This window comes from Pygocentrus nattereri, chromosome 1, assembly GCF_015220715.1.
Source record: "Pygocentrus nattereri isolate fPygNat1 chromosome 1, fPygNat1.pri, whole genome shotgun sequence".
Taxonomy (NCBI): Eukaryota; Metazoa; Chordata; class Actinopteri; order Characiformes; family Serrasalmidae; genus Pygocentrus; species Pygocentrus nattereri.
Genome location: NC_051211.1, coordinates 3,886,775 through 3,914,114, shown reverse-complemented (window position 1 = coordinate 3,914,114; position 27,340 = coordinate 3,886,775). Strand labels below are relative to the sequence as shown.

General features: G+C 43.8%; 1 protein-coding gene across 1 annotated transcript in view; it reads left to right on the top strand.

The window, feature by feature from the left end:
- LOC108410498 (retinoic acid receptor beta) overlaps positions 1-27,340 on the top strand; it is a 297,200-nt gene that overhangs the window by 115,723 nt on the left and 154,137 nt on the right. The gene's annotated exons all lie outside the window — the stretch shown is intronic.

The following is a 27,340-nucleotide window of genomic DNA, read 5'->3' as shown; positions in this document are numbered from 1 at the left end:
TCAAGGGGCTGAATCAGTGGTGGGGTGTAGAGTGGGTCACAAGGAGCTATATCTGTATTAGATCCAAGTGTAGTGATGAGTGGGCCTCGAGAAGCTGGATAAGTGTTGGGTCACAGTGTGAGGATGAGTGGGTCATGAGGAGCTGAATCAGTGTTGAGTCACACTATAGGGATGCGTGGGTCACAAGGGGCTGGACCAGTGGTGGGTCACAGTGTGAAGATGAGTGGGTCATGAGGAGCTGAATCAGTGTTGACTCACACTATAGGGATGTATGGGTCACAAGTGGCTGGACCAGTGGTGGGTCACAGTGTGTTGACAAGTGAGTTTCAATGGACTGGATCAGTGGTGGGTCCCAGTGAGGGGATGAGTGGGACTCGAGGAGTAAGAACATTGGTGGGTTCCAGTGAGGAGATGAGTGGGCCTCGAGGAGTAAGAACATTGGTGGGTTCCAGTGAGGAGATGAGTGGGCCTCGAGGAGTAAGAACATTGGTGGGTTCCAGTGAGGAGATGAGTGGGCCTCGAGGAGCAGGCACATTGGTGGGTTCCAGTGAGGAGATGAGTGGGCCTCGAGGAGCAGGCACATTGGTGGGTTCCAGTGAGGAGATGAGTGGGCCTCGAGGAACAGGAACATTGGTGGGTCCCAGTGAGGAGATGAGTGGGCCTCGAGGAACAGGAACATTTTTGGGTTCCAGTGAGGAGGATGAGTGGGCCTCGAGGAACAGGAACATTGGTGGGTTCCAGTGAGGAGATGAGTGGGCCTCGAGGAACAGGAACATTGGTGGGTTCCAGTGAGGAGATGAGTGGGCCTCGAGGAACAGGAACATTTTTGGGTTGCAGTGAGGAGATGAGTGGGCCTCGAGGAACAGGAACATTGGTGGGTCCCAGTGAGGAGATGAGTGGGCCTCGAGGAACAGGAACATTGGTGGGTCCCAGTGAGGAGATGAGTGGGCCTCGAGGAACAGGAACATTTTTGGGTTGCAGTGAGGAGATGAGTGGGCCTCGAGGAACAGGAACATTTTTGGGTTCCAGTGAGGAGATGAGTGGGCCTCGAGGAGTAAGAACATTGGTGGGTTCCAGTGAGGAGATGAGTGGGCCTCGAGGAGCAGGCACATTGGTGGGTTCCAGTGAGGAGATGAGTGGGCCTCGAGGAGCAGGCACATTGGTGGGTTCCAGTGAGGAGATGAGTCGGCCTCGAGGAACAGGAACATTGGTGGGTCGCAGTGAGGAGATGAGTGGGCCTCGAGGAGTAAGAACATTGGTGGGTTCCAGTGAGGAGATGAGTGGGCCTCGAGGAGTAAGAACATTGGTGGGTTCCAGTGAGGAGATGAGTGGGCCTCGAGGAGCAGGCACATTGGTGGGTTCCAGTGAGGAGATGAGTGGGCCTCGAGGAGCAGGCACATTGGTGGGTTCCAGTGAGGAGATGAGTGGGCCTCGAGGAACAGGAACATTGGTGGGTCCCAGTGAGGAGATGAGTGGGCCTCGAGGAACAGGAACATTTTTGGGTTCCAGTGAGGAGGATGAGTGGGCCTCGAGGAACAGGAACATTGGTGGGTTCCAGTGAGGAGATGAGTGGGCCTCGAGGAACAGGAACATTGGTGGGTCCCAGTGAGGAGATGAGTGGGCCTCAAGGAGCTGGTTCATTTTATAGCGTTTATTTTTGTTAGCGTTATTGTGGGGGTTTGTTTTATAGCACAGGATTAATATAACATGGGGTTATTTCTACAATTTGTTTTACAGCACAGGACTAATGAGACTAAAATCACTGACAAGCAGCAGCCTGTATTTTATTTATGCCCCCCCCAGCCACCCCACCCCACCCTGTATTTTATTCAGTAGTGTTTTATTAAGAGATTTCAAGCTTGCAGGTCTGAATGTCATTTGGAAAACACAAACTCAAGCATGTGTGTCTAAACGTTTGGCTGCCACTGTACTTTACATGAGTGGAAGATCAAGAAGACCTAGATCTATATTTTCACAGCGACTGATGGCAGGAGCAGCCGTGTGGTGTTTGTCTCATTACTCGTCGTCAGTGAGCGTGTGATGGCCTGTGCGCTGGCCAGCTGCAGGGTTCCTGCTCGTGCTGTATGGTGGCTGTCTCTTCTTGGATTCGAGTCTAAACAGCCTCAGGCTCAGACAGCCTCAGTGAAACTGACTGCAGTCTCCTAGCCTTACTACAGCATGACTCCCAACACGGCAGAGAGGCACAGCTGCAGTAACAGCCCAATAGTTATCCCAGAAATCATTGTTTGACTGTTGCGAGAGAGATGAGAGAGCGCTACTCACACTGAGAAGCTTCCTTAGACGTCTCTAGTTTACTGTTGTGCTGTACAACAGTGTCCCAGACTCCGGCTTTAATTCAGTTACTCGAATATTAAAGTCGATTGATTTAAACTGATTTAAAATTTTAAATATCCTCAATGGATATTTTAAATTCTCCTTACTAAAACAGAGCCTGACTGTAACGTGGACACAGGAGTCAGACGAACGCGCATAAAAAGGCAAACCAGGTTAAATAACAGAGAGAAAAGATCGGGGTCAAAAAACAGGCGAGGGTCAAATAACAAAAAGCATAGAAAAGCCAGGGGCAACCAAAAGCCAAGGAGAAGACAAAAATCGTAGTCAATAAACAATCCAAAAAGGTCCAAGCTCAGAGTCACAAAACCAGCTGGTGAAGGTACAAAAAGGGTGAGATCCAAAGGCAAAGTTGAAGAAACGATAGGGTCATAACAAAGAATCACAGATACAAAGTTAAGTGATACTTTTTAATCCCACAAACGAGGAAATTCCACCTCCGCATTTAACCCATCCGTGAAGTGAAACACCACATACACACTAGTGAATACACACACTCTAGGGGGCAGTGAGCACACTTGCCCGGAGCCGTGGGCAGCCCTATCCACGGCACCCGGGGAGCAATTGGGGGTCAGTCATGGGATCGAACGGGCAACCTTCCGGTTACAGGGCCAGTTCTTGAACCTCCAGCCCACGACTGCCCCAAAGAGAACGCTCAGTCAGAGACAATACTTCACACTGACTCTATCTACAGCCCGGGCTTAGGTCATCCTGAGCAGGTGTGTCGAGTCAGTAATCAGCTGGTAGTGAGGCAAGGCGATTGCCCATATTCATGTGATCTCCTGAAGCAGTGTGGGAAATGGAGGCGTGACACTGACGGACCCATTCATGTGGAATGGCACTTTCCCCTAACAGTGTTTTAGAGTCTAGACCTTATTTTTTACTGTTCGGCTAAGTCTGTTTTTTATTGTTTGGCCTTTTAATTGGTTAAAATACTTGATTATAAATATACACTCAAAAAAATCAGTTCAGTATGAATTCAATTTGATTGCGTCACACATTTACATTCAAGTCAGCCTGTCATCACTGCCGGATCAAAACCTTGTTTCTCCGAAACGTTTAGAACTTTTAATGTTCAGTTAAAGTTAATGTAACAACGTTTTATTCTAAATAACTGTGAAACATTCATACTGGCCCATTCGTGATGCTCACACAATGTGAAAGGCAGCTGCATTTTAAAATTATGTTATTAAAAAAGGCGAAAATTTAGTCCCACCATTGCAAATATATCACTGCAGAACAAAACCTGGTATCTCCAATTTTTGTCGTTTTTCAGTTTGTGACATAATTTAAAAATACCTGCTGTCCTTTACATTGTGTGTAAATTTAATGATGAACGGACCAAAAGAAACGGCCCAAAATGACCTGGGAAAAATTCTGGTTCCATTGACTTACATTAAAAGTACAGTAGGTTTTTTCCTTCTCCTGTAAAGTTATTTTGGAGATACAAGGTTTTGATCCAGCAGCAGGGAAATGCAGACTTTGTGGCATAAACACCATTTTAATGGAACAAAACTGAAACAATTCAGTTCAGAAAAGTATTTATGATTAAATTGTCTTTGTATCAGAATAAATAGATTATGTCCCTTATAATATATTTTCATGGATTCTTGTCTGTTTAACACCGAGTTCAGTGTAAAGACATCGCATTTCATTAAGCTCTTTATATGTCAACATGTCAGTCAAACAACATTGCTTGTTCATTTTTTTTTGCGTTGCGATTAATAATGACTTGCCAAAGCTATATGTTTAGGTGTAATTACATGATTTTTACATAATTAGTAACATTTATTTGCGTTTACATCCGTTTTACAGTCTGTATCAACCGGCTCAGGTCTGTTTTTTCAGTGTTGAGAAAATAAACTTTTTTCTTCCTGCAAAAAAAAAGACTGTATACAAGAATAACTTTTACATTAAAATCAGAATAAAATACCTCCTCTTTTACTTAAAAACACAAATGTGGTATAGACTGAAAGTTTAGAATCTGCACTTTCCATGGAATTTTTCCACTCATTCCAGTCAGCGACGAGTGAGAAGTAATTAAAATGAAATCACGACATGCTTTTTGTTATTGCCGGCGGTAACTGTGACTTCTAAGGGTTAGTACAGGTTGAAGTGAGGATAATTTGCAGTCCTTTCGATGAGAGTCTAACTCATTCACATCGCCTCTCTCTCTCTCTCTCTCTCTCTCTCTCTCTCTCTCTCTCTCTCTCTCTGCTCTTAATAAGCAGGGACTCTTGGATGAAGTATTGCCGTGGCGAGAGACAGATGATGAATTATTGATACTGAATAATTGAGATGCAGCCACTTAATTCCTGAGAGGGCCGTTTTAGCGCTCCGGATCGTATCTGAGTTGGGGCTCAGAGCTTAATTGGCTCAACCTGGACTCAGCAAGCCAGCGCAGAAGCTCTACAGAGCTTAGAAGCATCAACATGCTACAAATGTAGGTTATTTTGTGTTTACCCAAACAGACTTGACCTTAATTTACCAGTTGATGTTGCAGCACTGACGGAGCTCATCTAATGAACTGACGTCCGCAGACAGTGACGGGATAAAAGGGAATGAGCCGCTGAGATGGAGGGAGATGGTGGAGAAGGAGCCAGTCAGGTATTGAAAATGTAGACTTTTAGTTGCTAATTGGTCCGTTCTCTTTCTCTGCGTCCAGCGTTCTCCCTCCTCAAACTCACTTTTTACCTCACCCAACTGGAGCTGCTGCCCTCCTCCAACTCGGGCGCCTCTCCAAAAGCCTGCCTTCAGCATGAAAACACCTGGCACATCCCCAATTCCCTTCCGGGAGCGGGAGAAGCGAGAGTAGCCAGTATCTCGGCGCTCGGAGGGCAGACGCCGGTCTCTGATGTGTAAATAAAACTGAGTGGTTTAATTGGACTGTAATTCTCTGCAGGTCTCCTTTGTTCTGTGATTGACGTTAATCGTAACTCCACACTCCAGGCTTTCTATCTGCTGTCCGCCACTGAGCTGAACTCTGAATTAAAGGCTCGTTGGGAGCTCAGACTTAGGCATGGATTATAAGGTACAATAGTGCAATACAAAGCATCCTCATGATACAGAGCACCAGCTGCTTCTCATCGTTTGCACATATTTGTGATAAGTATGGCCAAAAATGTGAAAATTTTAATATACACTGGTCACGCATAACATTCTGACCACCTCCTTGTTTCTGCACTCACTCTCCACTTTATCAGCTCCACTTACTGTATAGCTGGTCTCTGTAGTTCTACAGTTACAGACTGTAGTCCATCTGTTTCTCTGATACTCTGTTACCCTGTTCTTCAGTGGTCAGGACCCCCATGGACCCCCACAGAGCAGATACTATTTGGGTGGTGGATCATTCTCAGCACTGCAGTGACACTGACGTGGTGGTGGTGTGTTAGTGTGTGTTGTGCTGGTACGAATGGATCGGTCGCAACAGTTCTACATCAGTTCTGTGCAGAAACGCTGCCGAGTTCTCTGGGCCTGAGCTCATTTCAGTTGGTCTGAAGGACAGTGGAAATGTGTGCTGTGGTCAGATGAGTCCACGTTTCATCTTGTTTTTGAGAAAAACGAACGCTGAGTTCTCCGTGTTAAAGCAAAAGAGACCATCCAGACTTTTATCAGTGAAAGGTGCCACAGCCAACATCTGTCATGGTATTGGTGTAACTCAGTGCCCACAGCATGGGTGACTCATATATGTGTGAAGGTACCACTGACATAGAGAGACATATGCTGCCATCAAGATGACGTCTTTTCCCAGGACGAGCCTGCTTGGGTGAGCAAGCCAATTCCAGGCCTCATTCTGCACGCACTACATCAGCCTGGCCTTCTGAACGCAGTGCATGTGCTTGACTGGCCTGTCTGCAGTCCAGAACTATCTCCTACTGAAAATGTATGAAAAAGAGAATCGGACAACAACAACCCAGGAACGTTGAGCAGCAGAAGACTTGTTTCAAGCAAGAATGAGCAAATAACTCGTATCCTCAGTTCCCAAACAAACAAAAGCTACTTACAAGCCCACCTAAAAGGAAGGAAGGTGTAACACAGTGGTAAACATGCCTCTGTCCCAGCCTTTTCTGAGACTGTTGCAGGAATCCAGTCATAAACTTGCTTACATTTACAAAACAAAATTAACGTGGTCAGTCAAAACTTTAGAAACCTTTTCTTTGGACTTTTGTCAGTTAAATAAAGGTTCAAGAGAGTCAACATATCACAGATTCTTGTTTTTATTGCATTTTACAAAATGTCTCCACCTTTCCAGAAACAGTGGTTTGTATATGTGCTGTGAGAATATTGAGTGTTTTAAAATACTGTCAGCTTTGGGTTTCAGACAAAAGTGCTTCTCCTTGGCTGCGTTGTATAGAAAACAGCCTTGAATACTCTTAACCAGTACATTGTTTGCCCTCTTTGACTTTTGTAAAAACATAAATACGTCTGCGAAGGCACATGGAAAAAGTCTGCAGCGCCATCTGATGAAAGGAATCGAGTTGTTTACTCAACACAAAAGGGAAGTCAGAGGCTGCTGTTCAAAGCCAGCGCTGGTGTTGCTGAATGAAGCAGAAAAATGAGAAGGGAACAACGTTACAGAGGAGATGAAGAAGAAGCCGCTTGTATTTACCTGGAGAGACACGCTGACCTGTGTTTGAAGTGCGCTGGCCGACTGAAGCTGCGCTGTAATTATAAAAGATGTAAATGCGCGTTGTGCTCTCATACCTCTTTTATGTTTAGTCATTTTTCCCACAAACCTTGAGAGGCAAACACCAGACAGCAAAACTAGAAGACAGCAAGAGCGACAAGAACAAAGAACAAAGAACTGATAATGATTCTACAACAGTAAAGGAAAAGAAATGACTCTGTTATTAGACTTAAGTAATTAGATTAACTAGTAAAAACCAGTGACTACGGTTAGAAAGCCGGGGTTACACTAAACGACTTTTACCCCGATTTTAATGCCGATTCTCAGTCTGGCCAAGTCTGTAGATTTCTGAGGCAGTTTGAGGTGACAGTTGGAGAGAGAATCGAGTCGTTTGAGGGGCGCAGGCTCAGAATTTTGGTCTCCCGATCACAAAGCAGCCAGAGTTTATCAAACGTTTGATTTTTTCGACCCGACTCTGAGCGAAATCTAGTGTAAACTGGTCACTGACTCAATCTGAACGAATTCCTGCAACAACCAATGAAAACTGAGGGAGTGAAATATAGACAAAGAAAAACAAGAAAAAAAGTCTCTCACATGTGGCGCGAGTTTAAGGCACAAGCACAACTGAGTTTATGTACATTTAAAACTCTAAAAAATACCAACGGATCATCCATGATCCTCAATTAAACATGCTTACCTGCTGCTTCTTTACTGCGTCAGCACAGACATCAGAGAGAACAGCAGCTCCACATTTGTTTATTTGGTTCTCCTAGTAATGAGAGAACGCGAATTCAGTGAGCTCCGATCGGTTCTGCAGTAACTTAAGAGTTAAGTAGTCCAGACCTGCCTAGAAGTGGGAATGTATGGAGCATTATGAAGGCAATTCATGAGAAGGAAAAGCCCAGACTGCTGAGCATCTGAAGAGTTACATCAAACAAGAGTTCACAAACATCTTGTCTTTGTACTGTTTTCAATTGAATACAGGTTAAAAAGCGTCGGCCTGCATTTACGTCTTTTAAATGATGACTCAGCTCTTCAGTTGATGGCAGGTTTTACAGCTACTGAGAAAACTGTCTTGCGTCTTTGAATTTCTCCACAGCTTTCAGCTATGAAATTCTGGATATCTAGTTTTCAAAATGTAGACGCTTAACAAAGCTTAGCAATAACAGTCAACAATAAGAACAATATTCAGGAATGTTATTTTCCAATTAAATTATGTGATGTTGTTTAGTCGTGATGTTTACCTCTTGTCTTTGTTTTATTTTTGGTCTGTGTGTATTCCTAAAAATGTATGTCGCCGCCCTGTCTTTCGTCCTTTTTTTGGAATTGGGTTTGTCTGAACAAGATCTTTCCAGGTGGCACAGACGTTTTTTTTTATTTTTTTAAAGTAATGAGTGATGGGTTTATTTTTTTTTCATGATGTAATGGGTAAAGTGATCCCATTACAGTTTGAGAGAAGTCATTAGCCATTTGTAATGAATTGCTCCTGGCTGTGGGTGGCTGTGGCATCACCAGATGCCTCTCCATGAGAAGAAAAAGGGCCCATTCTTAAATGGTTACACCACTCGGGAGGCCCAGCGACCTCTTTTGAGAGAACGACTGGGGCCTCATAGAATTGAGATGGATTTTTGTTTGAGAATCATTACAGATAAAGCTCGTCTTTATCATGAGCCACTGAGTGATCGAAATGATTCATAGTGGCAGCAGAAGACTGGATTACACACCAGCACACCTTCACTCACACTTCCACCACCTCTCTGGAGAACCGCCGTGACCCAGCAATGATACGAGGAAAATCTCTGCTTCAGGACTTTCTCTCCAGACAAAACAATGTTCACCTCCTTTCCCTCTCTCCCTCTCTCCCCCTCTCTCTCTACAAAAGAACTGTTTTACTCCGCTATATGTAAATCAGTGAGTGTGGTGTTCTCTCCTTTGTTCCTCAGATGGCACCAGAGTGAGAAAATGAGCAGAAGAAAGAGAGCGGGAGAGAAAGAAAAGCAGGAGAGTTTAAATTTGGTGCCATGCACTTTTCACTCTGTCGCTTTTCGTCACACCTCGGGGTAAAGGGAGGGATTAACGCAGGGCTTAATTTAACACCATTAATTTGGCTTTTGATGCTGGGCGAGCGAGGCTGATATTCCTTCTCCACCGCCCGCGGCTCCTGGGAACATCCCCAGCCATACAGCATCAAAGCCACGCTCCTTACCAGCCATGGCTGGTCAACTAGTTTCGGAGGCGAGTGGCCAAGGCCGATCCACTGGCCATGAGTGAAATGTTTCGCAGTCTAGAGGGGGATAATGGGGCCTGTCCTTCGCTACCTTGGTGAGAAGAAGCTTCAGTTTAAGGGTAAATAAAGCTGCAGAAAGCAGGAAACATTCATTGAAAGACGTAGGTCTTACGAAGACCTTCCAACAGCTTCAGTTACACTTCTAGAGGGCAAAGTTGAGCAATTGTGGTAAAGATAGTGTGCATTAGTGATTCTGTTGCTTTATAAATCTATGGTTACACTTGCAACCTGCAATAGTTTTGTTAGTCCTGATCTGTGAGTTCGTGTTATTCCACGTCTAAAATCTGCCAGTATTAAACTGTGGAGCTTTATTTTACTGGAAACAGTTATTCCAAGCTGTTGGCAGGGTAATGGAGGCTACCGGCCAAAACACTTGACAAGCAGTCTGTCCAACCATCTAACCTGCTTATATAAATCTGATTAACAAAGGTTTTCCAATCACTTTAACCGGATTCATAATTTAGGCGTAACTGGTAATGTCTTGTTCAGAGTAAAGACAGCGAGAGTGACAGGCCTTCTTGCTTCTTTCACAATACAGTACTAAAAGCACTCATGGGGTGGTCTTCAAATGGTGATTTGCGTGGGCTTCGGAGAGTAAAATAACAGGTAGTGAGATGTTAGGTCTTCTGTGTATCTGTGCCACTGCTGCTTTGTAAAGAGTTCATTAAGGCCAGCTACTTTCTCCAGGCTCTGACACATTTTTCTGCTGAAGAAGAAAAAGAGCCAATCTCACCTAAAGACCGGACTCGGCATTCATTCAGAATCGGCTCTTTTATTCAGTTTAACAGCAGTTTTGTTTATCCGCTCCACTTACTGTATAGCTGCACTCTGTAGTTCTACAGTTACAGACTGTAGTCCATCTGTTTCTCTGATACTCTGTTACCCTGTTCTTCAGTGGTCAGGACCCCCATGGACCCTCACAGAGCAGGTACTGTTTGGGTGGTGGATCATTCTCAGCACTGCAACACTGATGTGGTGGTGTTGTGTTAGTGTGTGTTGTGCTGGTACGAGTGGATCAGACACAGCAGTGCTATCTATATATATATACTGCATATATATGAAACAGCTTTAATCAGATTCATGTTATCAAGCATAACTGAAAATGCCATGGCTGGGATAGTGACAGGCCTTTACAGTGATATTTACTGTGAACTGTTTTGTTTTTCTTGTGCTTGTCTCTTGTCTGTTGGATGTGTCAGGGTTTTAGAGAGTAACTTGGTTTCACTAACTTAACACCGTGAAACTTACACGAAACTTGCACCGGAATTCCATGATGCAACTCATTTGAAACTCAGTTTCTCAACATTGTGAAACAGGTTGGAAAATACACTTCCAAACCTTCCAAACCATTTCACTAGACCAATGGACAAGAGGCAAAGTGACTGAAAAGAAACAACTATAATGACTAATTAAACAATTTTCAAAGGCTTAACAAACACGCAGCAGAAAAACTCAAATACAGTAAAGAACAATAAATACATGACAGAAGAAACACCAATAAAAGCTGAAAAAATATAAGACGATCGTAAAAATGCTGCATATATATAAAGTACACCTCATGGATGATTTTATCCTGAGAACAATAAGAGCAGATAAATGGTGGAGTAACTGAATGTGTTGCGTGCAACTTTGCTTATATTTTAATTGCTGTTAAGCTGCATGGAAATGAATTCACGGGAACTTTACAGGAGGAAATTCCAGTACAGATCTAGAGAAGTAATTCACAGGTTATAATCCCTTTCTTGGTGTATCTACCCCAGCCCAATTGTGGTTGGTTTAGTGTAGTGGGTAACACCTCTGCCTTCTACACTGTAGACTGGGGTTCAAGCACCCTACACTATACCAATAGAGTCCTTGGGCAAGACTCCTAACACCACCTTGGCCTGCCTGTGTAAAACGATCAAATTGTAAGTCCCTCTGGATAAGAGCGTCAGCCAAATGCCGTAAATATAAATTCAATACCACTGTCTAAAAAGCTCGCTAATGCTAATGTGATTAGTATGTATGCAAAAGAACACCAGTAAAAGCTGAAATAATGTAAAAAGATAAAAACGTTGTAAATATGTAAAGTACACCTCATCGCTGATTTTATCGTGAGAAGGATAAGAGCTGTTAAATGGTCTAACTAGTGGAATAACCGAAAGTTGCATGCAACTTTGATTGTGTTTGAATTGCTATTAAGCTGAATGGAGACTACATTGCAGGCAACTCACAGGAACTGTTGAGGAAGAAATTCCATTACAGATTTAGAGAAGTAATTCACAGTTAATCGCCCCTTTTTTGGAGTATCTACCCCAACACCACTGTGTAAAGAGTGTGTTGAGGCTAGTTAGATAGCTAATGGTAATGTGACAAGCATGTATGCAAAAGAACGGCGACAGGAGCTGTGAAATTTAAGGAGATATAATATGGATAAGCATGCTGCCGGTATGTGAACTAGATCTGACGGCCAGTTTTATAGTGAGAAGGATAAGAGCTGTTAAATGGTCTAATTAGTGGAGTATTTGAATGGGTTGCATGCAACTTTGATTGTTTGAATTGCTGTTAAGCTGCGTGGAAACGACTTTCTCGCAGGAACTTTCCAGGACGAAGTCACAGAGCAGATTTAGAGAAGTGATTCCCAGTTCGTAGCCTCTTTTTTAGGGTATTTACCTGAACGCCACTGACCGAAGCGTTCGCTAAGGCTAGCTAGATAGCTAACGCTAATGTGATTAGAATGTATGCTAGCACTGGCCCGTTCCCGTTGACCACACCGTTCATAAATTAACGGTTACAGCTGCGCCCTCGACCCTGCAATCTGCTGCCGGTGTCGGGCCGAGCCTGTCGACCTGTCAAAACAGAGTTTGCTCCAGGCTCTCGCTCGCCGCTTGTCATTTTTCATCTCTCCATCTCCATTGTCAAGGGGGGGAGTGGGAGTAGGAGGGGGGCACTGGAGTGTACCTGTCAGAGCGTTACCTCTGAATGACCTCGCCGGATCTTATCAATGCTTTCATCTGCTGTCCCGCATACTCTGTTCGCCCAGACTCTCTCTCTCTCCCTCTTTCTCCCTCTATCTCTCCCTCTTTCTCCCTCTCTCTCTCTCTCCTTCTCTCTCTCTCTCCCTTTATCTCTCTCTCTCTGTCTCCCGCTCTCTTACCCTCTTTCTCCCTCTATCTCTCCCTCTCTCACTCACCCTCTCTCCCTCTTTCTCCCTCTCTCTCTCTCTCTCTCTCTCTCCATCTCTATCTCTCTCCCTCTATCTCTCTCTCTCTGTCTCCCTCTATCTCGCTCCCTCTCTCTATCTCTCCCTCTCTCTCTCTCTCCCTCTTTCTCCCTCTCTCTCTCTCTCCTTCTCTCTCTCTCTCTCCCTTTATCTCTCTCTCTCTGTCTCCCTCTCTCTTACCCTCTTTCTCCCTCTATCTCTCCCTCTCTCACTCACCCTCTCTCCCTCTTTCTCCCTCTCTCTCTCTCTCTCTCTCTCTCCATCTCTATCTCTCTCCCTCTATCTCTCTCTCTCTGTCTCCCTCTATCTCGCTCCCTCTCTCTCTCTCTCCCTCTATCCCTCTCTCTCTCTCTCTCCCTCTATCTCTCTCTCTCTGTCTCCCTCTCTCTCTCCCTCTATCTCCCTCTCTCTCTCTCTCTCTCCATCTCTATCTCTCTCCCTCTGTCTCTCTCTCTCTGTCTCCCTCTATCTCTCTCCCTCTCTCTCTCTCTCCCTCTATCCCTCTCTCTCTCTGTCTCCCTCTATCTCTCTCTCTCTGTCTCCCTCTCTCTCTCCCTCTATCTCCCTCTATCTCTCTCTCTCCCTCTCTCTCTCACCCTCTCTCCCTCTTTCTCCCTCTATCTCTCTCTCTCCTTCTCTCTCTCTCTCTCTCTCCCTCTCTCTCTCTCTCTCTCTTTCTCCCTCTATCTCTTTCTCTCTCTCTCTCCCTCTATCTCTCTCCCTCTTCTCTCTCTCTCCCTCTCTCCCTCTCTCTCTCCCCCTCCCTCTATCTCTTTCTCTCTCTCCCTCTCTCCCTCTATCTCTTTCTCTCTCTCCCTCTCTCCCTCTATCTCTTTCTCTCTCTCCCTCTATCTCTCCCTCTATCTCCATCTCTATCTCTCTCCCTCTATCTCTCTCTGTCTCCCTCTATCTCTCTCCCTCTCTCTCTCTCTCCCTCTATCCCTCTCTCTCTCTGTCTCCCTCTATCTCTCTCTCTCTGTCTCCCTCTCTCTCTCACCCTCTCTCCCTCTTTCTCCCTCTATCTCTCTCTCTCCTTCTCTCTCTCTCTCTCCCTCTCTCTCTCTCTCTCTCTTTCTCCCTCTATCTCTCTCTCTCTCCCTCTCTCCCTCTATCTCTTTCTCTCTCTCTCTCCCTCTTCTCTCTCTCTCCCTCTCTCTCCCCCTCCCTCTATCTCTTTCTCTCTCCCCCTCTCTCCCTCTATCTCTTTCTCTCTCTCCCTCTATCTCTTTCTCTCTCTCCCTCTCTCTCTCTCTCTCTCTCTCTCTCTCTGTCTCTCACCATTGCTTATGGCCACATTCCTGCCGTGTTAGCTGCTCCATGCATATGTGTAAAAGTAAGACTGAATAAAAAGCAATTCTTTAAAAAGCAACAGCGCGGGCATCTGCTGAGAATAGGCTGCGCTTCGAACGCCGGTTTGAATTATTAAATGCTTTCTAGTAACTTGTAGCCCTACTGATAACACGGCTACAGAAGTCCGCTGTCGAAGAATCAAATCAGGGCATATGGTGGGTTACTGTATTATTAATCCCCTCATAACTATTCCAAAGCGTGGATCATACAGCGCCTCTGTGCAAACAGCAGAAATACTCGCTCTAACTCTCCTTCTCTTATTATCGAAAAGATGAAGCTATTTTTGTCCTCTAAACAGTGCACGCTGCTGCATGGTGCGCATCTCTGAAGTACTGCTGTAAAACTGTTTCGCAACATCCAGTGTGACTAAGAGCTTTCTGTGATTTCCTACAGGTGTCCAATAATAATAATAATCATAACAATAATAATAATAATGAGTACATTTATTATTTATATAGCGCCTTTAACAATCCCAGCGTCGCTTTACATGAAAAGCAACACAAAAAACTCTAAGACTTAGCAGTAAAGGAGGAAGAGAAATGCTCATGAAGTCTTTAAATCAGATTTAGTCTGATTAAAGTAGACGAAGTAGAGAGAGAACAGCCTCACAGAGGGACTGTGGAAGAGAGTTCCAGAGTTTGGGGGACGTGGCACTGAAGGACATGCCTCCCAAAGTGGAAAGTGGTGCTGGGACAGTACCTACACCAACCAGGCATGACATTCTGACCACCTCCTCGTTTCTACGCTCACTGTCCACTTTATCAGCTCCACTTCCTGTATAGCTGCACTCTGTAGTTCTACAGTTACAGACTGTAGTCCATCTGTTTCTCTGAGACTCTGTTACCCTGTTCATCAGTGGTCAGGACCCCCATGGACCCTCACAGAGCAGGTACTATTTAGGTGGTGGATCCTTCTCAGCGCTGCAGTAACACTGACGTGGTGGTGATGTGTTGGTGTGTGTTGTGCTGGTCCAAGTGGATCAGACACAGCAGTGCTGCTGGAGTTTATAAACACCTCAGTGTCGCTGCTGGACTGAGAATCGTCCACCAACCAAAAATATCCACCCAGGTGTCCTGTGGGCAGCGTCCTGTGACCACTGATGAAGGACTAGAGGATGACCAACACAAACTGTGCAGCAGCAGATGAGCGGTCGTCTCTTTACATCTACAAGGTGGACCGACAAGGTAGGAGTGTCTAATAGAGTGGACAGCGAGTGGACACAGTGTTAAAAACTCCAGCAGCACCGCTGTGTCTGATCCACCCGGACCAGCACAACACACATTTCTTTCTTCAGTAGCTTTTGTACATTGAGAAAAAAAAGGTTGTGTAAATTCTCAGTTACAAAGACAATCAGCTTCTATTCGTTCAGGGTGAAATGTAGAAAATGTTTAATAGCAGCTACAGTCCACACAAATAGAGCTAAATGTCCATCTGTGTGGTCAGCGGCAATCATAGGGGCCAAAGCACTTGGCGCATTGTGGAGCCACAAATAATAGACAAGGAGATTTCGTACAGACTGACATTTTGAAGACTTTTAATAAATAAAGCAAAATACCTACGAAACAATTCAACATTTGGACATGAATTGTCCAGCTAATAACTCAATCATTCTGCAGCAATTACCCCTGTAGTTTAGTTGCAAAGGGCAACAGAGTAGACCAGTATTTTATGTTAAAATCACTAAATATGTGACTGGTGAATATCGATATTACTGCTGTTTAGTAAACTAAACGCCCCATGCAGCGCAGTATTAATGACAGTTTATAGATCCATTTCAGTCACAGACAAAGAAATTGTTGTGGCCCAGCACGGTTTAATTAGCCCGAGGAGCCTCGGAGTCTTAAAGCACAAAGTCCAGTGCCGGAGGCGGAGCTTGCAGGCCATCGCTAAGCTATAGCCATAGGAAGTTCTGTTCTGCATTTGTTTTTAATGGAGTTCATCTGGAGCTGAAATGATACAGACCACCACAGGGGTCAAAGCACAGTTTAGCATTTGTCTGTCAGGGTCTCTCTCCCTCTCTCTCTCTCTCTTTTTCTCTCCCTCTCTTTCTCTCTCTCTCCCTCTCTCTCTTTTTCTCTCTCTCTCTTTCTCTCTCGCTCTAGGTAGCGGACTTTTCTTTCTCTGTTTGAATACACTTTGAGACAAAGCTCCTGCCGAGCCTTCAGCACAATATCAAGAAATTCTACGTTTGCCTCACGTCACATTAAAATTAGAGTTATTGAATGGATGAGTAATGAAATCTGAAATCTGAATTCAGAGTTTGTGTTCACCTGAATTTGAAAAACTGTGCACACTGTGGTGAAGCGCAGATCCAGGTCCCCCACGCTGAAAAAGACACCACACTACACATCACTACAGCAGAACGTGGCTGAGGGAACGTTTGGTCAGCATGAAGATGACGGCGAGAAAGAGTGCAAAAGGCTGTTCTTCAGCACTTTAGACTCTATTCTTGGAGAAATGGCTGCATAACAGCCAACTAATGGATGGCTTCAGTGCTTTGGACCCGGCAGTCCAAACTTTTTGGACATTGGAAAGGTCAAACCATTACTCAACCTAACGGAGACAGATACGGTGGAGGGTCGGTTTGCTGTTGCTCAGTTTCTACATCTTTGGCTAATAGGGTCCAACAGTGAAAAACCGACCCTGGAAAAACTTGTTTAAAGTTATTCCAGCATTCTGGAATCAGTTTGACTAATCGTCAAAATACAGTTCACTTGACTTGCTGCCCCCCGGAAATTTCTGATGCTGTGTTTGAGCTGGCGCCAGCTCTGCTTGCTAGGTTAGGTGGTTGCTATTGTATCCTAGATGGTTGCTAGTGTATTGTTAGGTGGTTGCTGTGGTGTCCCAGGTAGTTGCTAGGCATTTGCGCTGGATGGATGTTCAAAAGGGTTGCAGTGGTGTTACAGGGGTTGTTGTGATGTTGCTAAGTGGTTGCCGAGATATCCCAGGTGGTTGCTAGGGATTTGCTCCAAATGTTCCTGGTGGTTGTGGTGGTGCCCCAGGTAGTTGCCAGGTATTTGCACTAGATGTTCAAAGGGGTCGCATTGGTGTTACAGAGGGTTGCCATTATGCTACTAAGTGGTTGCTGTGGTATCCCAGGTGGTTGCTAGGCATTTACTCCAGATGTTCCAAATGGTTGCTGTGGTGTTTCAGATGGTTGCCGTGATTTTGCTGGGTGGTTGCTGTGGTGTGCCAGATGGTTGCAAAAGATGTTGATAGGCAGTTGCAGTGGTATCCCTGGTTGTTGCTTGGGTGTTCCTAAGTGGTTGCTATTGTATCGTTGATGGTTGGTAGGGTTATGCTAAGTGATTCCTGTGGAGTTGAGTTGGTTTCCAAGGTGCTGCTATGTGGTTGTCCAATGTAGTTGTTAATTGTACTTCTATCATGGTGACCAACGTTTGATGCCAAAGTTCTGTCCTTCATTTCTTTGGGGAAAAAACAAGTTGCTATCCGGAAACCATACATCCAATTGAAAAGCTGTACACAAACCTGTGATTTCCAATCAGATCAAACATTCTGGAACTAGTTTGGTGTTGATCACTTGAATACTGTGCTTTGTAATGTGCACAAGTGCTTACCTGCCTCACATTATTTACCTCGTCAAACTGCAATGGAGATCAGACAAAATCAAATGAATTAAAAGACCAATTGCCGATTTTTTGTTTGGATACCGAATGTATCCATTTAAATCTTGGCTGATTCTGATCCTGCATCCTGCATCCATTGTTGGTATGGGTTGTGCTAGGTTATCTCTCACCCCCATATCGCTTCCAACTCTCCACTTCTCACATCTCTCATTCTTTCTTTCTCTTGTCTCTGCTGGTCTTCTCGGGGCTGGAGCTCATCTCGCATCCTTGTTCCTGCTTGTCGTCATCACCATGACCAACGATACACACTGTTGTATTGGAGATTTCATCTCAGAAAGAGTCACCTGCGATTTCTGCGTCCCTCTCAGAGCATGAATAATAGAGGGCTATCTCATTAGAGCGTGCAGCAGGCCCTCGGATTAAAAATCAATGCACGCTCTCCCCACTGCAAATGAACATGAGCAGGGCGCCTCTCTCTGAGGATGGAGACCGTGCAGATACAGACGCATATCCATCAGGAATGAGTCAGTCAGTCCCTCAGAGCTCTCTGCTCATTGACCCCTCGCTGGAATAACCTCACTTTAACTGCCTTCAAGTGTTTGCTGAAGTATTTCTTTTGCGAATGTTGAGCAGAAGTTTGGGGAGTTCTACTAACGTTTTGCAGAAACTGGCGTTAAAAAGTGGCTGCCGCAAATTACTGCATCTGAGTCGCTGACTCGAGTCCCCATCTCTGTAGCATGTTGACTGATGCAGGACTTGACTTTGAGGCTTAAGACTGTGAAATTTCCACCTGAGAACAAAAAATATGAACAAACCTGATTATTTAGGACCGCCAGCCTTCATGTAGCCTTTCATTTCCAGCCCTACCAACCAGGCCATGCACAGCCACAGTGACGTCAGGTTCAATATGACTTCAAATAACAAGCTTTTCATTACAGAAAAATCTTCCGTCTGAAACTTCCACGCTTTCAACACAGTGACTCCCAGTTTGATCCAGAATCAAGACAGACAGATACGCAGGTTTGTATTGCAGTCGAGCAGTCATTGCGAAATTAGTACAAAGCCTACATTCATTTGTATAGAAGTTGTTAGTAGATTAAGATGGACCTACACTACACGATTTTTGCCTGATTTTTATTTTTGAGGGGATTTTTCCCTAATTTTTCTTCCCAATTTAGTCATCTCCAATTCCACCCACTAGTTAGGGCTCCCCCTAATCACACAATACTAGGAGTGTGAAGGTTAACATAGGTTTCCTCCAAGACCTGTGAAGCGGCACGGCATCTTTTCAAGCCGCTGCTCACGCCACGTCATTGGACAGACGATCCCTGATTTGCAGCTTGCAACAAATTTTCACAATCTGAAGTGATTTTCCAGGTCGGGAGCTCGATCGGAAGTGGCTGACCCCCGGATGATCTGGTGGTGTGAGAGAAGAAACAAGTGAATCTTTAGCCCTCCGATCGAACTCTGAGGTGATCGGAGACGCTCAGACGTTGTAAAACATGGTTGATAACGTTCCTGCAGTCCTGCAGTCTGTGAAGGTCAGAGAGTTACTCAATAAATGATTCAAACATCAGCGAGTCAGAGAGCTAGAAGAGCGGAGGAAACGGCAAAGAAACGGTCATGAATATCCGCCCAAACAGCGGAGCGGAGAGAGAGGATCAGAGTGTAAAGCACAGGCAGATAAGAGCCGATATCATGTTTCTAATGTTGATCCAGATCTGCTCGCTGTCTTTACAGTTGTAGTGAAATATTTGTCCAGCTCTCACTGTGATTTCAGCGTTTCTCAGCTCTGTATTAATCCTCAGTTTATGCACAAACAGGTCCATTAGGTTTAGCTTTGTTTATGTCGTGTTCTGAGGAGATCTGGGAGTTTCAGTTCTTATTCACAGCTCAGACTGTGTGTTACGTGTGTTATTCTCTCTCTTAGCCTGGTCGTCTCACAATGAAAAGACAAGAAATTCTGTGACACGCTGACGTGAAGTTTGTGATGCTCTCCGTTTTAGAAATCTGTTAAGATTTGAGCTCCCAGCCTTAGATAGCAACCATCAACAACAAGTAGGTAATCTGCTAAATCAGCCACCTCACCAGCACAAAGTGTTGGTAGACTGGATGTAATTAGCTCCTCTTTAAGTAAATCTGCCTCCTAGTCTCAGCCTCAGGTGCTCTGCCCACAGTGGTACAGACTCTCTGATATCTATTACATGCTAACTCTTGGTCCTTTGCATTCTGATTGGCTGTGTGAATCAGTTTTAATCTGTATGATGGTTTTGTGAAGAGTTATGCACTCTGGGCATCGTGAGGAGTCTTTTAGAGCAAAATTTTACATTTACGGCATTTTGGCAGACTTACAATTTGATCATTTTACACAGGGAGGCAAAGGTGTGTTAGGAGTCTTGCCCAAGGACTCTTATTGGTATAGAGTAGGGTGTTTACCCTGCTGGGGGATTGAACCCCAGTCTACAGTGTAGAAGGCAGAGATGTTACATATTCACTGGATTGAAAAAAAAAAAAACTTGAAAAGTTATTTAACAGTTTCCTTTGAAGAATTTAGGAGCTAATGATTGAGATGTGCTTACGATTTCCAACACATAGCGATTTGTTTCTACAGGTATGTTTTTATTGTAGCCCTATGTTGAATATTGTCTGGCACACAAAAACAATGATCTGTGATTGGTTACGACCCTTTCTTCCCAAAGTAGTTGGTTCTTTTTAATGTTAAGAAAACCATTTCCACCATCAGTAATGAATGAATGTATGGATATTTTTACATAAAGCCACTCTGCTTTGTCGCCTCATCGTTACACTTTGATGAACATGAAGTGAGTAGCTGCAAAAAATGCTCCGAATCATTACAGATTTTTTTCCAATCCTTCTAATTTGTCAACATTTCTGCATGATTAAACGGTTAAGATGTCAGCAAACTTGTTCAGAGTGGTTTGGTGTGAAACGCTCAGTTCTAGAGAAACTTACTGAGTCAGAACTGTTCACAGTGGTGGTGATAGGAACCAGACGTCCACCTCTAAAAGCCCCCTCACAGAAAGTTACTACAAGAAATGGTTATGAATTCCCCGCCTGATGACTGAAACACTGTTTTACGACAGTTTTAAGGAAAATAATAGTATTGTTTTATCCATTCATGTCAGAGAGTTACATACAAGCTAAATAACCCCCCAAATACCAAAAAAGTATTTTTCAGATTTACCACTATTTTCCCATCATCAACGTTCCATGTAAAACTCAAAGACATGAGTAGCTTCACTGGCGGCTTTGGAGAGTAAATCAAATCCCTGGTTCCTGTCACCACCACTGTGAAGACACCTGAGCCATTTCACTGAATGACTCTGTTTACATCGCAAACACTTAATTGTGAAGAACATTTAAATAAAAAATGATAGAATTTCCCTTTAATTTCAAGGTAACAGTGAAAATCACACATTATGCAAAAAGAAAATTTAAAACAGTCCCTATAACTTTTGATGGGCGGTTTCTGGGGAGTTCTGCAGAAGCCTTAGCAAGTCTGTCTCTTCTGCTGATAAGTGACTGTATCTCAGCGCAGCCTCTCTGTGTTAATGATGGTCCTGAATCTGTAAGAGTCACAGTAACTTCTGAATGCACTCTCTCTCTCTCTCTCTCTCTCTCTCTCTCTCTCTCTTCACTCCCCGTTGGCCTGGCTGTGATAAATATTATGAAAATCTCCCGCACTGTCCACGAGCTTCAGCGTCACATATTTTATGCATGACCCACATTTTGATCTAAATTTGATAATCTTCTCTCATGTCAGGCTCATTGTAACTCAGTGGAAGGAAGCAGGACTCCCCCTATCACACACACACACACACACACACACACACACACACACACACACACACACCAGCAACTCTCCACTGAGAGTCTGGAGAGAGGTAGCTCTTGAGATCTCCTTGGTCCACATCTGGGCCACATCTGGTCCGGCTAATGAGGGGCTTCAATCTCAGCCTCGACTGACAGTTCGACCCCACTGCAAACTTTTCCCTCCACCAACCACCTCTCTCGGGGTCTCAAACTTTGTCACCAGGATAAAGAAAAAAGTTTTTTCTCGTAAAGTCTGCGTTGCAATTTGGCTTGCAAATAAATTCATATTGGTTTATACACACACACACACACACACACACACACACACACACACACACACACACACACACACACACACACAGACATACACAGAAAAACACACACACATTCTCAAACACACATATGAGAGCATGCTAATGTATTTTGATTTTATTCTGTTTGCTCATAAAAGAATAAGAATGTGAAAAAACAGACTGATATGTTATCAGACATGATTCATAGTTAAATCACCAGTTAAATGACCTCGAAATGAACTGTCCTCGGAATGAAGGATACATTAACATACATTAACAGGCTGTCATTAACATTAACAAGCTGTCGTGTGTGTGTGTGTGTGTGTGTGTGTCTGATAAGTGGGATAATAAGGCAGGTAAGTGGTGGAACAGTCAGATAAGTGGGGTAATAAGGCAGGTAAGTGGGGTAACAGTCAGATAAGGGGGGTAATAATTCAGGTAAGTGAGGTAACTGTCAGATGAGTGGGGTAATAAGGCAGGTAAGTGAGGTAAGTTAGGTAAGTGGGGTAACAGTCAGATAAGTGGGATTATAAGGCAGGTAAGTGGGGTAACAGTAAGATAAGTGGGATAATAAGTCAGGTAAGTGGGGTAACAGTCAGATGAGTGGGGTAATAAGGCAGGTAAGTGAGATAAGTTAGGTAAGTGGGGTAACAGTCTGATAAGTGGGATTATAAGGCAGGTAAGTGGGGTAACAGTCAGATAAGTGGGGTAATAAGTCAGGTAAGTGGTGTAACAGTCAGATAAGTGGGGTTATGAGGCAGGTAAGTGGGGTAACAGTCAGATAAGTGGGGTAATAAGTCAGGTAAGTGGGGTAACAGTCAGATAAGTGGGATAATAAGGCAGGTAAGTGGGGTAAGTAAGGTAAGTGAGATAATAAGGCAGGTAAATGAGGTAATAAGGCAGGTAAGTGAGGTGCTAGAAGAAACACTGGTGTGAGATGGTAGTTTAGAGGATGGACTGTATGACTGTGATAATATATACCAACATATTTAGAAGTGCGGTTTGAAGCTGGAATATTGTTTATGTGTAATAATGAACTGTTGAAGAGAGTGATGGCTCGTGGGAAGAGGCTTCTCTGTTGTCTGGATGTCCTGATCCTCATCTGGCTGAAGGGCCGGCCTTAGGGAACAGGAGCTGAGCTGGAACAGGTGGTGTCCATGGTGTGATGAGTCAGTGGAGATCTTCTCTGCATGCTTCCTGGTTCTGGAGGCATGCAGTTCCAGCAATGTGGATAACTTAACCCCAGTTGTCCTCTCCGCAGACCTCATGCACTGCAGTCTGTGGAGGTCATGCTTGGTGGCTGAGCTGCCCCACGCTGTGATGGACGTGGTGATGACGGACTCTATGATGGCTGTGTAGAACCACACCATCAGCTCCTGGGGCATGTTGAACGTCCTTTGCTGACGCAGGAAGTACAGCCTCTGCTGGGCTCTCTTAATGATGATTTTATTCTGAGACTCAGCTTGATTTGTGTCTAAAGCAGTCGCCCCCCACGAGTTAGAGTTCCCTCTATCACTGTGACTTTCCTCAGCTCCCTAATTGACAGATTTCTTTTATTTCCCTCTCAAACTGACAGCAGCGACTTGCAATTTGTCCCCCAGAGTTGCTCCTAAAACCGGCCAGGCTCGTTAACGTATAGCCTCGGTACCCGTCTTCCTCCCTGCTCTCCCTGGCAGCCGCAGATAAATCAAGAAAACGGCATCTTTTGCACGTTCATTAATAGGCGCAACATGCGTCCGCACCAAACCCCCCACTATTCTCCGAATGGACTTTGATCGAAAGCCGGCCTTTTTAAATGCCGCCGTTCTTATTCTCGCCCTGTAGCGGCTTGTCTGGTCGTACCCAGATCTGATTTATTAGCCCTTATAGACGAGACAAGGAAAAAGCAGTTCTGCGGGCCGTGTTTGCTCAGAGAGGCCCGGCTGTGCGGCCCCGAGCGGCTCTTTTGTTCCCGGGCACGCTGTGGAAGGTCCAGTGTGAGAAGGGAGAAGCCAGCTATATGCTTCAAAAGAGTTTCTGTCTAGCTTGCATTTTGATTTTAGTGCCACACACTGTCTTTGGTTTTTATAGACTCATTAATTTATATAAAAAAAAATTTTACAGGGTATATCAGCTATTTTTATAGCTGGTTCTCATGTAAACTATTAGCTAACTTCAACTTTAATGTTAACACTGCGGCTGCTTGCTGGGCAACTTTCTTAGGTTGTGCACCGTGATAGTGAGTAACGTTAGCCATCATTAACAAGCTGCTGTGCTTTAGCACTTGCAGACTTCTCTGCTGGAGAATCAACATGTTTAACTTGTTGAGGCATTTGTTACAAGCAGAGTTGATCACTGTAATGGTCTTCTTACTGGGCTTGCTCAGAAAACAATACAACTCGTACAAAATGCATCAGCATCCTAACAGAAACAGCAGAGAGATCAGATCAGTCCTGCCTTAAAAGAGCTGCACTGGCTGTCTGCATCACTCAGAATAGAGTTTAAAGCTCTTATACTAGTCATTAAGGCTCTAATTGTGTAACGGGGAGCGAGGAAGCGGACACATATGCGGAGATAAGTGAGATTTATTAAGGGCAAATCCAGGGTCATAGTCGTAACAGTCCAGGTTCAAGTAGTCAATACGGAGTGGAGCAGACATGACAGACGCCAGAATTCAACAGAACATCCAACACAAACACCACCAGTACAACCAACTAACAACAATGCAGACAGAGATTCAAACAAAGGCCAGTAACCAGACCGGGGAAAACACAGGGCTTAAATACAAGGGTAACGAGGGACAGGTGCAAACACAGATGGAGACAATCAGGGGTGGAGTCATGAAACAAGGGGGCAGGACTAGAAAACCAAAAAAAAAAGCACGCGGACAGGACTGGGAGGGGCCAATCGTGACAAAATGACCTCTTTATGACATTAGATCTGGAGTTACTGACCTACAGACGCCCTCTGTAAAACACAGAGAACACAGAGAGGCTCTTTCAGTTACTCTGCTTCTAAACTGTGGAGCTCAGTTCACCTTTCATTAGACGGTCGAGCTCAGCGCTCACTTTTAAGAAGCATCTGAAACCGTTTCTCTTTACCTCAGCATTTAACTGAAACTCGACGTGACATGCTTTTTATCTTTTAATCTTAAATGTGTCTTTTTATAATTCTAAAATAATACTTATATAAATTTGTACTTATAATACTTATACTTTTAGAATTTTAAAATAATACATTTGTACTTATAATACTTATAATACTAAATTAAATACTTGTACTTTTAGAATTCTAAAATAATACATAAATTTGTACTTATAATACTTATAATACTAAATTAAATACTTATACTTTTAGAATTCTAAAATAATACATACATTTGTACTTATAATACTTATAATACTAAATTAAATACGTATACTTTTAGAATTCTAAAATAAATTTGTACTTACAATACTATAATAATTTGTACTTACAATACAATAATATAATACTTATAATAATTAAATTAAGACTCATACTTTTAGGGTTCTTAAATAATTAGATAAATTTGTACTTATAATACTAAATTAAATTAATACTTATACTTTTAGAATTCTAAATTAATACTTATAATATGATTTTTGTTTAAGCAGCTTTGGTTGGAAAGGAGACAGACACATTTTTGTTTTCAGTCATTGACATACAACCAATTTACAACTGTCCATGGCTACTGAGACACTTGAGGCACTTTGAAAAAGTTTCCCACCAGTAAATATGACACTGTGGTCGTATTCATGTTTGCTTATCGCATAAATAGAATATATCTGACAGTCTGAAAGCAACACAAGCAGAGTTCAGGTTCATTGTGGGCACATATTGCGGTCACATCAAAACACATTGGTGCTGCACCTGCACTTGTATGTTGTCCGGTGCTTCTTGCTTGTGTTTGAATTTGTCGCTTAATTTTTAAGCCCCTTACATTTTTTAGTTGGATGAAGAGGAAAAAAGTCAAAATCATGATCGTAGAACTTTTTTTTTTTTTGGAAGGTGACATCAGATTCTCATTTTCATATTTAGATAAGATTAGATTTTTGGTCTTAGAATTTCGGTTGTAGGATAAGATGTAAAAATAAATAAATAATAAATTACATATTGGCCCAAAATCTGTAAAAAAAGACATTCTGCTCCCTGCAAAAAATGATCCTGACAAAGATAACAGGAGTAATGCATTCAGTGCATTCATGGTGTGGAAAGGAAACTGGCAGTGTGATGGATGGATGGAGTAGTTTGGTTTTATTGGTTTTATTTTAAGACTGAAATAGGAGTGACAGTAAAAAATAAATAAAGAAAGAAACAAAAAATTCCAAAACTGTTCAAACTGGTCAGTCATTTCAGTAAACGTAGTCGTCCAGGGATGGTACCCCAGGAGGGGACTTAGTCAATCTCAGAGGGAAGAAAAGAACTGATGGGGGAAGGGGGGGGTGAAATAAAGGTGATGTGTGAGCAGGACAGCAGCTCCCAGCAGCTCTACAGAAGGAGGATGAACATCAGAGCTGTCACAGCGACCGTGTTCAGATTTCTTCCTGTTCGTTTTTGACAGCAGGAAGACGTGAAGTGGCAGTGAAGGAAAAATAAACAGTAAATAGTCGGCAGAGGCCTCGGAGCTGTTAAAGGTTCTGCCCTGTTTTCCGCGCCTGTACGTTTCTGAAAAATAACGTTTGTCTGCTCACGTTGTTTCCTCACTAAGGCTGCGTTCACATTACCAGGTTGAAGTGGCACAAATCAGATTTTTTGCCCTAATATGACTCAGATCTGGTGTTTTCAGAGCCGTGTGGACACAAATCTGAACTTTTCAAATCCGACCTGAGCCGTTTTGGCTGCTTTCACATTACAAGCCTCGTTGCTCAAATCAGTTTTTTTTCTAAAATCCAATTTCTCTGACACGATGGTTCACACTCGTTTAGGTAATCTAGGACCACATATGAAAGCGGCTCAGGTCGGATTTGAAAAGATCAGATTTGTGTCCACACAGCCCTGAAAACACCAGATCTGAGTCACATCAGAATTCATGTGCTGTTTTTCCACCATCATTCAGCGTTACCATGGCAACAGCGCCGAACAGAAGTTAAAGCCTGTAAACGGTGGAAAAGCAGCTCATCTCACCTTTTCCTCCTCCGTCTGGCTCTAATAATGAAGCTGAGAGCTGATCAGAGTTAATGATCTTCTCAGCGAAGCTCGTTCTGCTCGTTAGTTTGTGCCGATGATGCAGTGATTCAGTCACGTGACGTCACTGAGCAGGAGGAGCTCATGAGGGTCATTTCAGGAGCCTGTTCATCACATTAATGACAGATTGGAGTCACTGACCTAAACGAGTGAGAACCATCGAGTCAGAGAGATCGGATTTGAGCGATGAGGCTTGTAGTGTGAACGTAACCTTATCGCTGTGTGTGTGTGTGTGTGTGTGTGTGTGTGCGCGTGTGTGTGTGTGTGTGTGTGTGTGTGTGTGTGTGTGTGGCCGTGTGTGACCGTTTTGTTTTTCCAATTTTACAACATTCCTAATCTCAAACTGCTTCTGTCCCAACTTCTTTGGAATGCTTTGCAGGCATCCGTGACAGAATGAGCACATTTTTACAAAAAACACTGATGGCTCTTGTCGCATTTCGTGTGACGTCACACTGTAGAGTCGCCACCATTTAGAGGACTGAACCAGGCAGTGACTGTGCTGAGCGATGCTTTCAGTTAGCTGTGCTTTGTAAATGATTCACCTGCAAGATGAGAGACACACAGACCTTTAATTCAGTGTTTTCACTCCAGGTTTGGAGCCTCTGCACTGTATAGTTTAGTGTT